Genomic DNA, 12,205 nt, shown 5'->3' with positions numbered 1-12,205 from the left:
TACTTTTGAGGAATCAGGCCTTGATCTGTGTCACAGTGCCTGGTAAATCTCAGAGGGGGGGGGGTGACTGAAGTACAACAACACAGCACAGCACAAGTAAACAACTGAATAATGCTTGTCATTAGCTGTAGACTACGAGAACAAGACTGGTTCTGATGTATAAAAAAAAAAAGATGATACTCAAAGATGATCCGTGCGTTATATGAAAAGGTTTCTCTTGCCAGCCGCTCCTGTTCTCCAAAGAGTTCTTAGAGAGGGGGTCTTTAATGAGATTTCTAATGAGTGGGTCATTAAAGATCCATTATGATGTCACAGCGCTCTCAGAGCAGTTTGTGCCACCACACATGGTAGGCAGGACGGATATGTCATCCCAGTTGTCCAGTGTCAGATCACACTGTGGATCGCATGACTTCCCTCAAATGCCCTTTTGGTAGCAGTGACATCAAGCCAGCAGAGAGAGCACTTTAATAAATGAGTGGGACGGACCAGTCACTGTATTGATGTTAAACTGTTTTGATTTTTCCAACACACAGTTACTGTAATATTACATGTAATCAAGGTACCAGAGTACTGTAGTTGTTTGAGCTCATGCACCAATACTGCATATTTATTTTCTACAAACTTTCACATGTATATAGAATTGTTGTCTATTCATTTGAGCAATACTTTTTCATCATTGCAACACTGTGTTGCAGTTTTACATGTTTTGGGTTTTTTTTACACATCATATCACACACATATCATACATGCCTGTGTTTAGTTACATCTTGTGTCATGCCAAATATGTTGTATTGTAAATATAATAATAATAGCCTAATAATAATACATTTTTGTAACACACTTTATATTTAACAAGAAATCTCAAAGTGCTATAACAGCAACCGGAAAAGAAAAAAAGACCAAAAATGAAAAAAGGCTGTATATGTTGGCTGTTTCAAAATGATGTTTGTGGTTTGTGGTGTATATGTGGCTTAATTTCTCACTTCTCACTTGTCCTCCCACTCTGAAGCTGCAGCCCTGTAACTCACAGCATCTCACAGCTCCACTGAATTTGTTAAGTCATGCTCAGTTTTTAAGGGCCTCAAGATGTTCATGAATTATTAAGAGACATCTCGTCCTTGTCAGTTCCAGGCAGCTTGTCTGCCTGGAACTTGATGGCAATAATGCTGAATTTTGCAGTACTACACACATGAGGTTGTTCACTGACAAATCCACGCATGAAAGAAACGTCCTACACCACATGTACATACTGTACTTGAAGAATCAAACCCTCTGGTGAACCAAGAAGAGTTCTGTGTGTAAGATATTAGGCTGTGTTGTGAGACCGCACCCTCCCCTCCGTCTTGTTGGCCAGATGGTGAAAGCAAGTGACCTGAAATGTAGGATGGTGTATAGTTCTAACACTCACATGCCAGTTGTGTGTGGGTTGAGTGGTGGTGACAACAAGTCAAGAAAAGTAGTCCACCTCCCATTCTAAAAATATTTTCCAGCTCCCTCAGGCGGATCCCAAGTCATTTCTGGTCCAGATGAGATATATTCTCCTGCTGGGGGTCTGCTGCTTCAGGGAGACCCCAGGGTCAACCAGGCCTAAAGGACTTTATTCTTTAGCTTGAAGGCTTCCATCATCACTGGTGTCCAGCAGCAGCACACTAACAAACTTTTGGCCATGATTTGAGGCCCCATGTCCACAACGGAGGCTTTGTGGTCTACTTAGAGTCTACACCCCCACCTTGGATTGAGATTCATGTGAAGTTCATCTGGAGGTGGGGGATAAAGGAGGGCAGGGCCTCTGTCAGATGCTCCCAGTCCACCAGGTCTGTCTGGACATCCTGTCATCCAACTTTTCACAAAGTGATGATCAGTTGACAGCTCTGGACTTTCATCTGAGACAGATCAGTGAATACGGCCTGTAGTTTTATGGTACCAGAAATATTTATGAACCATCTTATGCTGAAATTGTGTTTTTCATGACCATTTAATGGCTCATACAGAAATCCAACAACAAAACTCCAGACTACTGTGTCTCTATGTGGCCTTCTCCAGCAGAAAGGTCATGTTTCATACCAGTCTACAAGGTCAGGCACTGGGATGCCCTGACCCCTTTCTGAGGGTTCATGCCCCTGGCAACCCATGATCACTGAGGCGAACTAACCCTTCCACCAGTTGGCTATTCTTGGAGTGGCACACTAAAAGCATGAAGATAGAGATGTAGATATAAAAGGCAGGCTGTTGACTCATCTACACTACAGACTCACACATAGATGTAAGGACAACAGTTTAGCAGAGGAAAAAACAAAACATAACTGTAAAATTTGGGCAGAAACAAGACTGACCAGAATGACATTTGCAGGCCAGCTTCCTAAAACAATGAGCTGAGACACATGGTCTCTGGATTTTCAATACTTTGAGGATCACTTTTCAAATGTCATCAGTTAATAGGAAAATACAGATTTCAAACAAGACTAAAATATTAGCCTTACTCAGGAGTTAAAGGGTTCTGTATTTGTAATGCATCATATTGTAAAGTTTTTATGTTGGGATCTTTTGGAAGCAATGTAACACTAAATATAGCAATTTTTTTTTGTTTTTTCAGTGAAATCATGATACCGTCCCCGGTATGTTGTTGCACATCTCCCTCCTACTGCTCTGTCTGAAGTGTGCCTGGGAGAGTTGCTCAGTTTAACATTGAACATTAAATCCTGTGATTTCCTGCCTCCGCCAGCCATCAAAGAAACACCTCTCTGCTGCGGTGGACCGCATCTCTCTCCTCTTTCTTCTTTTCCTCTCTACCTCTTCCACCTCCAGTATCCCACAAGCTAACGGATTTCACTAAAAAGGAAAGCCAGTACAGAAAGTCGATACAGGAAAAAAAAAGTTAGGTATGGGTTTCCACACACTTACACCTTTGCAAAATCGTCAGTATAAATAATAAAGTCAACGCACATGTTTAATACATGTCGGCCAGTCGGTTTTATAAAAGATAAGTGAATGGTGGCATGTTGCACATTTTTATTTTGTCATACTACAGTTCCTCTGTGTGTATGTGTTACGGAGTGTGTGAGTTTATATGTGACTGTAATAGACATAAATCCACCTAAACTATATTTGTTTTTGAATTAATGGGAACCCTTTGTATTTCTTGGAATTCCATAACTCTTAATACATTTTTACAAAATGAATCCAGCATTCAATATGAACTCAAACATGATACTGAGCAGTTTTACACTCTATCTCTGATGCAATATCAGTTTGAGCAATCTCTGAGAGCAACAAAGCTTTAGATAACACAATTTGGAAGGCAACCATGAATACAAATGTTAAAATTAGGACGTTTAACATAATTTTCAATATTGCCACCGACCCTCTCTCACTCATTTTATCAAACATCATCTCTTCCTCACCAACTGCAAACTCCTCCTCAAATAGAATTCTTCAGATACATCATAAATCCTTGGCAGCCATGGCAGCATAAAAAACTAATTAAGTGTATAAATATTACACCAGCCACACTAAACCAAGCACAAGGTTGCTTTGCGTCATCCATTTTCACAACTTGGCTTTTCATAAAGTCATATGACATGATTTAATATGCCAGTACGGCACAGAAAGGCAATTTTCTAGGGGGACTCTGATGTAAATTTGTATTACATATGATAATATTTCCTATTAGGATTGAGCTCCATTCCTTTTTGCAAATCCCAGAGAAAAATAGAACATGAATCACCCCATACAATGTAATTCCAATTCAGCTTGACATCCCAATTTCATTTGACCTCCGTTACTAAGAGCCTCCTATTGCAGGATGGCAATTCATAGTTCCCTTTTTACGCTGCTCCATTAATGTTTTTCATTTCTCCATGTTTTCTCTGCCTTTAAGCATGGAGCTAAAATTGTTATGAATTAAATCTAAATCAAATTGCACACTTGTACTGTATACAAATTGGGAAATCAAGCGACGAGCATATAAAACCCCTGGCAGCTACAAAGCAGGGATTATTGACACTTTCTGGCTCAATGACTCAATATCTACGTCACAGAGTCCAGAAAGCACCCCTGGATTTGCTCAGCACATGTTCCCCTGGATGGAAATCAATGCAATAGCCCAAGAAGATCAGTCAACCATGATGGAGATCAGATGGATCATTGTACCAGTCATGTGGTGGGAGTTTGGAGGTAGGGGGTAAAGGTAAACAATTTCATAACTAAACATGGTCATGATTGGAGACAGTTGGGGTCAGAGTTGGGGTTGCCTGGTTTGGGCACACAGTCTCCAGCAGTCTGAAAAGCAGTTTGCCAAATGCACATTTGTGTCACAGGGTTCTATTTTCAAACTGTAGGGGGAAAAAATCCATTGCGTATTTGAAAAGTCTCTTTTCGTCTAGTAATGGTTTCTTGCCATGCCGAGGCTTCGGTGATGACGTTCATAGCGGGTCGTTCTGCGTGACTGGTTCAGGAAGTAGTCCACGATTTGGTGCACTATTCGGGCATGGGATACAGTAGGGACATATGACATCTTGCTGAGAGCTGGATATGAAGACCATTATCATAACAAAGAGAAAGTTGAGATTAATGTATTAAAAGAAATTATTTTTCAACAAAGTAAAGCTAGATGGACATTAGATACTTGGGGTAAACCAAAACTGCGTACTTACTGTGAAATAAAACAGGTATTTGTCCCAGAAAACTATGTTTTCTATAATTTGTCTAAAAAGAAAAGATCCCTGTGTGCAGTGAGACTAAGAGCGATATATAGTTGAGTACTGAAGTAATCTTTATTGTTTATTTATGTCACACCTGTGTGGCGGGTAACACCAACAGGAAGGACTGTCTAGTCTTTGTTTTTGTATTTATTATTGTGTCTTGTAATCTTATATGGGATGGGCCACAGTGGTGGCATAACACGAAAATAAAAAAAATCATTCATTCATTCATTCATTCATGCATATATAGGACAGTGAAACGCACTGTCACTTTTAAAGTTAAGGTTTAAATCTCATAAAAAGAACAAGTGCATCGTATTTAGTGACATCATGGAAAGTAGTTTTATTCAGTTCAGTTCAAAAAGTATGCTAACACTAATGTCATTGTAATAATTTGACCTTTTTGTCCAGTAGATGGCTTAGTAGAGCAAATGGAGCCTCAAGAAGCTTTGCCCCTGAGTGAACCAATTTGATGAAAAGCTTTGATGCTTCATCTCACCATCACTACTTTTGTTGTAATTTATTGTGCCAATCTCCCAAGGTGCAGAAAACTATATACAAGATTGAAAAAACAAAAACAGAGTTCTCCAACAACTCACATGTGGACTCATGGTTCCTCCTCTGCAGCCACACCACCTTTTCTTCTTCGCCACACCACCACTGTCAAGGCAACACCTTTTAAAGGTATAGCTCCTCCCACTGAGCTTGATATGAAATATACATAAAGTACCTATATTTAACACATAAGCATTGTTTTTTTTATCCTTATAAGTTCAGGTGTAATTTGAATATTTTTTTTTTAATTAATTTATTAATCGGTCAGCATTTTCCTTCCATACCTACAAGTCCCCTGCTGTTGCTATTAGTTTTTATTTTCTCTTTATTTATTTTCATGTACTTTTACCTTTTTTTGTTTTGCCCTTGTGATGGGGTTATGGGCTGAAGGGGTATGGTGGGGTGGGCGGGAGGGATTTGGGAGCTGTTGTGTACACTTTAAGTGTATGTTTTGTGTTGTGTATATGTGACTGTATTGTATTGTATTGTATTGTCTGATTGTTTTGATGTATAGGACCCCCTGGAAGACGAGATGATGCATCTCAAGGGGTTATCCCTTAATAAATTTGAAATTTGAAGTCTTTCAAAGGGGAAAACTTTAACCAAATCATGAGAAAACCGCTCATGTGATCAAGAAAAAAAACACATGCGAAATGACAGTATATAAATCACAGAGGTCCCTTGTCTCTGCAGAGCAGAGATCTCACCTTTGTGTGGCTTGTCCAAACTTGTTTTCTAGTGCTGCTATGTTGCTCCCATTGCAGGCTTCCAGTGTCATTTTTTTTTGTTTGTTAAAAAAAAAGGGAAAATGTCAGGATAATTCTGCAGTCTTTTTATGCAGTCTTTGTATTTCCTTTGTGTTTTTGAGCAGTGACAAGAGAGAGATTTGAATGTGCTTTGTAATCAAAAGTTAGGACTTTGTGAGGTTTCGTGCATGACGCATTTCCTGTCCTGTATTGTTTTCTTATTGACTGAAGAGGAGAAATCAACAGTAACTGTGACGCTGCTGGAGCACCAGTCTACAGACTCTAAATGAGCTGAATCTGTACTACTGTATGTGCATAAAACTCACTGTGGCTTATCTTGATGATTACAGTACACTGTACACAGCACAGTCCCCTCTCTGTTTCACACTAATGGTTTGATCACCATATGGAAAACAGAGTAGGCTAAACTAGTTATTCATACCACAGTAATTATGATTATAAAATGAACCACCAGCTGTCTGAGCCGCATGTCGCCCATGCAAAAATCACTGACTTTGCTACATCCTCACACGTCCGTTGTGACCCACTGACAGTGCTCAGAGGTTGAAGATGAACACACTGTGACTGGTGCTGGAGAGGACAGGGGACATTTACATTTTCTTAGGCCATTTTAAATTGTCACATATAACCATCACAGTTGTTTTCTGAGTAACAGCAACATGAGGAGAAACAGTGATCCTAACATGCATGTAGACTAAACACCCATTAATGCTGCCTTGTGTTTAGAGCCTAAGCGGAAGCGGAAGAGAAGCTCGCCATGGGACCTCAATTAAGAAAGAATCTCCATGTAAGTGAATGAGAGTCAAAATTTTATTTCCAATTGAATTGTGTCATGAGAAAAATATATGACCTTAACCTTTTTAAAACATCATGTTTCATGCCAAAAAATCAGCAGTTTGTCATAAAACGGCAACGGAATTTATTTTGTGTGAAGACCGCTCTACGGACTAGATAGGGTGTCTCACAAAAGATACGTCATTAACTTTACATTACTTTCTGCTTCCGCTTATGCTCTCTATAAGAATCACGTCAAAGTTAATATGTGTGAATACAGGGGCATTTCAGGTTATTTTGTCTGAACATAAAAAAGTCATTAATCCCCTGTACTTCAGATTTCAGATTTATTTATTTTTGGAAAAATGGGAACAGTACATATTGATGGACATTGACATGTAAATATGTGGGATTGTAGCCAAGTGGCTAATTTCCATCCCCAGTCCCATTGGCAGGTTGATGTTTAGACATCATGTGTATACAGTAACCTTTGTCATTAAGGTAAATTAATGCAAAACCGTTGATGTGCGTTCCCATCTTGGGCAGTTTTTCAGTAAGCAGTCTCTGCATTTGCCTTGAAAACAACTCTGTCTCGTAATGTTCCGTTATTATCTCATAGCGTGGTGAATGTGCAGGTCACAACTTGTCCACCAGAGCGTTTTGGAGTTGTTGGGATTGTGTATTTGATGAGTTTGATGAGGGAAACCAAGAAATCCCATTAGCCCCCAATAGCGTAGCTCTAAGCAGCTCACGGCTCTGCTCTGCCATTCTAAAAACAGCTTGCACTGACAATTAAAGGTAACGAACCTACTGCTAAGATTTATAGGGATTATGGCAATGGGCCAATTTGCCAAAATGTTGTACTATCCCTTTAAACTACAAAGACTGCTCCTGTATTGTGGAACAAGTGCTCAGTGTTTACTGCGTGAAATTTGTACCGTATTTTGTCAGCTCTCACTCACCCATATTCATAACAAATGAACCCACACTTACAAATAATTTCTGCCAGACACTAGTAGACCAACACAGGATCCTTAAGGCATCAAACAGCCTTGAACTGCACAGTTGCTGTATGTTATTGAGACAATATTACCATAACTCTTTGAAGCCTAATCCATCCAATCACTGGTGATATCTCCAAAATTTCTGGGTCAGCAGAATATAAAAACAGAGAAAGCCCTCTATCACTCAGTCTATGTCCGCTGGGCAACAATTAGTTGTGTAATGTAGCGTTTTGTCCAGCTCAGCATGTGCAGTTCTCTTCTGGACCAGTCTCATGTCCCTGTTAGCCGTGTCCTCACTCTGTGGCTCTGTTGCTGCATCACCAAGGCCTCTCCAGCCTCTGGGCAATAGTCATTGCTTCATGCTCCGGTGACACCATAACTTTTCATGGAAGGGATTATCCAGTGTCTCCAAGTGCTCTCTGATCTCCTCTATGTGTGTTTCTTTGTGTGTGTGTGTGTGTGTGTGTGTGTGTTCTTGTCTGAATTACATTCAGATAGCCTACAACTATATTATGTTAGAGATTTATCTTCAGTGCCAACGCAGGAATTCAATGAGACGTTAACAAAGTGTGTGAAGGTCAGGCTAATGGATGGATGTATACTATACTGTATGCATGCATTTGCTCTGTCATGGTTGACATTCTCACACTTACACATAAATATGCTTATTAGTATCAAATAAATTTACACTTCAAAACTATCCAAGTGGCAAAAATTCCACCTCAGACATAGGCCTATACTGTTTGTCCTGAAGTATTCAGACACCTAATCGTAAAACCCATTAGTGATTATTTAACATCTCATTCCAAAGCCACAGGCATTAATCTGCTGGTACACAACAGTCAACCCATTTAGGATGGATTCCCACAAGATTATTGGACCTGGCTGCAGGGATTTGCTCCCATTCAGCCAGGGCATTAGTGAGATCAGGCATTAATGTTGGGCGATAACGGCAGCCTGAGGGCAGGGTCAGAATAGGAAGTTACAAATAGCAGCTATTTATTCTTTCATATTAGAATATTTAAAATTGTTCATTTGATTTTTATTTATTACCTTGTATAAATGATGTTACTATTAATAATGTACTGTTCATTATCACCAAGAACCAGGACTTTGAGTTGTTATACTCATTTTATAAATGTGTTTCTGTTTAAAGCAGAAGTAAGCGATCCGGTGGTTCTGGCTAACTTCTTGTCAGCAGATGGAGTTAGCAGTCCCCGCCCTCGTCCCTACGTCCCCACATTCACGCGCATCCCTTGGCTGCACACACAGAGAGGACCGCCCCTTTATGCCGTTCTCTCTCCTCATTGGATAAAGGTTGTAGGATACAAGGAAAGTTTTCTCCTCGGCTTACAGCAGAGCAGAGTGACTGACAGACCCGTGTTTCGGACCAGACACTCTATAAGTGATTGCTGTCTGAAGATACAACTATTTAAGACTTATATTAACACAAACATTCCGCTTACTTCTGCTTTAAATTGTCACGATGTTGGAAGTGATGAGACACGCTCTCTTATGTTCAAACTTGTCACAAACATGGAACTTCATCTAAAACTTCATTGTAATGTTCTAACTGCCTCTTAAATGACACTATGGGACTTGGAGCAAACTATTGACTACAGGCCTCATACCGAAAGTACACAAAAAATGTGTGGATGCCTTTCCATGAAATCTGTTTTACTGCCAAATGGTCCCAAATTATAGGAGAAAAAGAGGAGGGCATAAACCCTTTTCTGAAACAAGAGGCAGTGCACTCGTAAAAAGTATTTTGTTGGACAATGTGCATAAAAATAGTTGACTCATTACAACCTGTAACAACTGCAAGTTATCTTTCCACATGTACAGTACTTGACAGCTGGGTGATCAGCCCTCTGGTAGATAAATGTGATTATATGGCAGTGGCATGCATAATGATGCATTTTATTTCAACACTGAAATTATGTCTGAATAGCACTAAAATGTCAGCATTTTAATTATAAGTTCGTCAGAAGGCTTAATTATACCTCTGGTGGCTGTTTTGTGAATAATGGCAACAACAACAAAAAAATCAAAGCAATCCTCTTGTGTCAGTGTGTATGTGTTTGAGTGTGTGCACATAAAATGTGTATGTGTGTCATTTACAATCAAGTTATTATTTTTTTAATCAAGACATTTTAAACCCTCTACAAGCAAATTCCGTCACTGTATTTGAAGAAATATTGCATTTATTTTCAGTTCAGCAAAGATCATTTGTACAAACACGTTTTCTCCCTTCAAAAGAAATTTTACATAATGAATTGCAATAAAACACAACAGACATAAGCAGAGAGAGAGAGGAGATAAATGAAATTAAATGAATGAATTAAATGTAGGGCTGTAATCAGAGGACAACATATTTGTGGTCAAAGCAATCAAAATGTATGTCATGCATGTTTCTTGCTCCTAATAGTTAACTTAATCAAAAGTGACAAGAAAAAAAGATTAAATTAATAACCATGGAATTTGATGATAGAATCCTCAATTAATACATGTAATGCTATTTCAGGAGCAACTAATCAAGTATCATTTAATCCAATATTTACCAGGCCAACCAATTACCTTGTGGAACATTAATCAGAGAGAGCATTTATAAACACATAGTATCTAATTTCAAAAAGAAGAACAGCCTGCCCTTATTTGTTAAAAGCGTTGCCAAGTGCGGCAGAACTCTAATTGGAAATGACACAAAGAAGCAACGAGCACAACTGGCTCTGACAGTGAGCAGTTTGATGAATCAGACTGGGGAGTGGGTATGACAGTCATCACTCAGTTCAATAGGGGGAGACTAAACTAGCTGCTGTAGGGTAGAGTTCAGTGTGGTACAGAGTTCATATGTCTACTGGATGTGTAAAGTTCCCAGTTCCCTATCAACTGCTGGATGTTCAGGTTCCAGTCCTGAAGGACTACTGGATGTGCTAAGTTTTGATCCCAGCTGTGCTGTAGTTTCCATACTGTCTTTCCAACAAAGCAAGAGCAAACACTGGACCATAAGGCTCAAATATACGTATATAGATACCAAATCACAACTGCTTTGTATAGAGACATACAAAGCAGTTCTTGAAGTAGGAAAACCTCATACAAAATCACACCAACCATTGTAAACAGACCATTGTATGCTATTCACTAAAAATCCAGGTTTGAAACAGGGCCTTTCTCAACAGTAGATTATGATTTCGGTAAGACACAGGCTTGCACCCTGCACCAAGAAAAGTGCAACTTTTTTTTAAGTCTAATTTTGTTTATTCAGTATTCAAGTTTCTAGTGACCCTTTAATAAACAGTATTTCTCATGAGACAATAGTTTTGTGGGTTAAATGCAAAAGCTAACCAAAGAAGAGGAGCCCCTGAGCAAACTGACAGGTTGTGTTTAGCTCAGACATGTTTTTTATAACAGCTAAATGGAGAAAAGCTAATACTATAGTTGTTGAAATTACGTGTCAAAGTACCGATCACCACTGACCACTGACATGTTTTTCCTGTGTCCAAAAATAATCATAATTTATTATTGTAATAAACTAATTCTTTAACCTGATCGATTTGTTTTAGAATACATAAAGAAAGCTGCAGAAGTAGGCCTATGCTTCGTTTTGTCATAGAGACAAAAGAGCAGATGCCGGCCCACACATGATGTCATGATAGCAGCTCTCTGTTGCAGGATAGGCTGCGGTAACCACTCTGTTCTGTTTAATCTCTGGACTGGACATGTTGTCCTGCTCACCGCACTCTCTGTGAGACAGCTACACCAAGTGAAAGCTAGCTGACTAAAAAACTAAACTTTTTTTTTTTTTTAAGAATTCCACTGAGAGTTTGCCATTTTGAAGTGCTGATCAAAAGTATAGAGAGAATTGTTATACCCACTATGGTGGACTCATAGTATCCCATAATGCATTGTGAAAAGTGGTGCACAGCCGAGCATAGATATATATAAGAAGACTAGATGACTCACCCGCCGCTGCTGCCCAATGACACGGCGTAGCCACATGGCGGCCATCTTGGAATGGGCAACTCTCTCCCTCAGAGCATTAAGCCTATGGTGCATGTTCTGCTATAATGACCAGAAATTGCTCAGTTTTTGGATGGTTAGATTTTTTTATGAACGTTAATGCAGTTATGATGCAGCATACTTAAAATCACGGATCATTTTAATCATGTACTTTTTTTTGTAAAAGTAACATTATAGTAACATTATGCAAATAGAGTAATAGCTACATACTGATCACCCACCTGAACTAATGCAAGTGTCTGTGCGAGTTGCCCGTCCCAATATGACCGACTGTGAGCAACGCCTGCGCGTAGTCCGATCCAACCCCTTGCAGCCGAGGGCTAGACAATACTTTCCCATAATGCATTGAGCTCACTATATAGTCCTTCCTGGATAGTGAGTGGTG

The sequence above is a fragment of the Trachurus japonicus genome, chromosome 1, assembly GCF_045865225.1.
Source record: "Trachurus japonicus isolate A0001 chromosome 1, Traja_1.0".
In the NCBI taxonomy this organism is placed as follows: Eukaryota; Metazoa; Chordata; class Actinopteri; order Carangiformes; family Carangidae; genus Trachurus; species Trachurus japonicus.
The sequence above is the reverse complement of the archived record's forward strand: the minus strand, read 5'-3'. Positions refer to the sequence as shown.